This window comes from Mirounga leonina, unplaced genomic scaffold, assembly GCF_011800145.1.
Source record: "Mirounga leonina isolate KUSES-001 unplaced genomic scaffold, KU_Mleo_1.0 Mir_115, whole genome shotgun sequence".
In the NCBI taxonomy this organism is placed as follows: Eukaryota; Metazoa; Chordata; class Mammalia; order Carnivora; family Phocidae; genus Mirounga; species Mirounga leonina.
The window spans coordinates 89,365,196-89,368,783 of NW_023270268.1; the positions used below are offsets into that span (position 1 = coordinate 89,365,196).

At 44.8% G+C, this 3,588-nt stretch overlaps 1 pseudogene; it reads right to left on the bottom strand.

Annotated features, from left to right (window-relative positions):
- Positions 1-309: 309 nt before the first annotated feature.
- Positions 310-1,706, bottom strand: LOC118000885 (annotated as a pseudogene).
- Between the last annotated feature and the right edge of the window lie 1,882 nt (positions 1,707-3,588).

Genomic DNA, 3,588 nt, shown 5'->3' on the forward strand with positions numbered 1-3,588 from the left:
GGGAGGTCTGAATTAGAGTCTTAGCTCTTCCTTGGTACCTATGTGACCTATGCGATCTGGGGTAAGAAACTTCTAGGCCCGGATTCCTCATGTGCCCCAAGGGTGCTAATAGTCTCTAGTGACTTAAGAGGGTGGACAGGAACTTCCTTTTTCTTCTGAGGCTCCTTAACAGAGAAATACTTCTATATGGGAGAGGGGCCATTTTATAATCCCTGTCTCTTCCTAGAAGAAGTATGTTGTTTTTTGTTGTCGTTATTTTTCATTTTTTTTTTAAGTGGCAGAAAGATACTTTACTGAACCTCCCCAGTCCTAGTTCATGTTCTCCTGCATAGTCTTGGTTTCTCTGAGATGCCCAGTCCCCTGGGCAGCGGTGAGACCCACTTTGCGGGGTGGGGGTGGGGGGCATCTTTGAGGATGGTACCAAGTTTGCCAATGTGCTGGTAGCTGCCACCTCTGAAGGGACGCTCCACAGGGTTCATGGCCACACCCCACATGCGGGGCTAGCAATTCCTCTTATCCTTATACTTGTGGTAGGCACAGTGGATTCCAGGATGGGCTTGTAAGTGCGGTCACCTCCGGCCACTACACGGACCACAGCTCTATTGGCTGAGGAGATGACCTTCTTGGAGCCCGAGGGCAGCTTCACTCGGGTCTCCTTGGTCTCAGGTTGCGGTAGGTGACAAAGGCGTTGTTCGTGGAGGCTCGGGCCAGCTTGCCTCCATCGCAGGCTTCTCCTCCAGGCAACACAGGACGGTGCATCATGTTTTCAGGAATGGTGCCCATTGGAGGCATATGGCCCATGCTGAGCTGGGCCTTCTGGCCGCGGTACACGAACTAGCTAATGTGGATGCCCTCAGCCGTGAAGAACAGCTCTGTTTCTTATGGGGTAGGTATCTTGCAGGACCCCCTTAGCACCAGGAGTGCCTCCCCCTGCGGTGTGGATGACGTCCTTCCTGACGCCCTTGACGTAACCGTGCGGCCGGCGAAGTAGGTGCGCAGGCGCACAGCGCCCTTTGGGGCTACATACGCGTGCCCCGTGGTGATTTTCTGGTTCCCCGCGGGCACACGCTGCTTGGCGTGGCTCTGGGGGGTGCTTCAGGGGTATTCGTGGCCACCCAGGCACCCCGCTGTGGCCCAGGGACCATTGCTATCCCTCAGAAGTTTCAGGGCTTCTTTTAGTCACGTATGGATTTAAAAGCAGGTAGCTTCTTTCCTTCTCTATACAGTTTGAAGATATATATTTTTAAAGATTTTATTTATTTATTTGAGAGAGAAGGAGACAGAGCACGGGGGTGGGGGGACAGGGGGAAGGAGGAAGCGGGAAGGGGTAAAGGGAGAAGCAGACTCTTGCTGAGCCCGGAGCGGATCCCAGGACCCTGAGATCGTGACCTGATCCAAAGTCAGACGCTTGATGACTGAGCCACCCGGGCGCCCCCAGTTTGAAGATGTTTTGCACAGACTGCGCGTACTGAGGGTTCCCTAAGTTTTGTTCTCGGAGCTATTGTAACCAGTTATGTGGTTATCGAGTTGATCGTATCTGGTCTCATAGTCTTAGGTGACAGGGGAGAAGGACAAATACAGGAATTCTTATTCCCTCTCGTACTTTGGATTCTGACCAGGTGGAAGAAAGGACTGGGAGGAAGTCAAGCGGAGGTCATACCTGGAACTGGTAGTTCCACGAAGTAAGTGGTAAGTTTAGCTCCCATTATTTAGAGTTCGTGGAAGATTGTTCTTTAATAGCAGAAAGGAGAAGTGAGGTTTTTGGAGGGCTTTCCGACTTGGAATTTTCAAGTCTAAGCATCTGTAAGGCAGCGATCTTCAGATGTGTGAAGACAAGTCTGGGAATCTCTGTGGTAAGAGGAGGAGGAGGACATGTAAAGTTTGAAAACCCATGATTGTAGGTATGTTTGGAACACCAAACATTACTGTTTTAAATAATAGGAGCTTCGTAAGAGAGGTAATCTTTTTAATTCCTTTTTTTTTTTTTAAGATTTGTTTATCTATTTATTTGACACAGAGAGAGAGCGATCGAGAGAGAGAGAGAGAGAGAGAGAGAGAGAGAGCACAAGCAGGGGGAGTGTCAGGCAGAGGGAGAAGCAGGCTCCCTGCTGAGCAAGGAGCCCGATAAGGGGCTAGATCCCAGGACCCTGAGACCATGACTTGAGTGGAAGGCAGCCACTTAACCAACTGAGCCACCCAGGCACCCCTGTCTTTTTAATTCTTATTTAATGGGTATGTGTGTAAATAAAGCTTGAGAAACTGCTTTAGGCTGTAAAGGAGGGTGCCAAAAGTTGTAAATGAAGTTTAACCCCAGAGTTAGCTAAATAGGGAATCAATAGCAGTTTAATTAACAGAGACCTAGCCAGACCTGAGAGACAGACCATCCAGCCAAGGGATTGCCAATAGCTCCAGGAGCCAAGTCCAGGCTGGCAGCTGATTTTTTAATAACCTGCTAGCTAATAATGGTTTTTACATTCTTAAGTGGTTGCAAACAAAAGAAGAATAATATTTCTGTGGAAACTATGTGAAATAAAAATTTCAGTGTCCATAAAGTTTTATTGGAGCAGAGCAAAGCTCGTTTGTTTATGTATTCTCATTTGCTGCGTTTATGCTGCAGGGACAGAGTTGAGTAATTGTGATGATATATAGTCCATGAAGCTTAAAGCATTTATTATCTGACCCTTCACAGAAAATATTTGCTGACCCTCTTGATCTTGCTCAGAAAGAAATTAAGGCTCTGTAAAGGTAACTGGCTTGGTCAAGCTCAAATGGTTAACCAGTAGTAGGTTCCTAATATTACTCATGGTATCTCTTTTCAGTGTGTCTTTTTAGTTATCATTACTATGTCAGCACTTCTCCTCCTCTCAACCTTTTCTACCTCCAAAGATCTTTCCTAACAATTTTCTAGAGCATATCCACAACTATATTTCTGACAGACAGGAGTTGTTTTGCTTTGCTTCAAATGCCCTTTTAAAAGCATTTTGCTGACCTTTCCAACTAAGTCAACTTGTGACCTGCCTGAAATGTCTTTATAAATTAGTTTCTAATTAATTAGAAGGCTGTTAATATCTTTAAAGGACTTTGTAGGCAATTAGGAGTCTATTGCCACCAAGTGGCCAATGGCATATTGATTACACTTGCCAAACTGAGCGATCATAGAATTATCACAGTGTCACAGGGTCTCCTGGTTGGAAGAGACCTGAAATTTCAACCACTTAACAATAAATTGTTAAGGAGATCATAATGCAGTCTAGTCAATTGTTAGAAATAAAAGTAGTTTTTTTTTTTTTTTTAAAAGGTAAGCATACATACTTGCTTGGTCACTTTTAAAGCCACATATAAAGACATGCAAAATTACAAATGCACTTTGGTGCTATCCTCAGTCCTCAGTTGTCATTAATCATAGATAAAACTGGCCCCGCTGTTAGACTAATGACAACTTTCTAACTCATTCTATTATTGTCAATTAAATGGCCCTCAGAGGTGTTTTAAAACAGCCTGATAGTTAAAGCAACCCTTGTGGCTTGCTAGTATTTATCCCTCTTTTTTTTTTTTTTTTTTTTTTTTAAGATTTTATTTATTTATTTA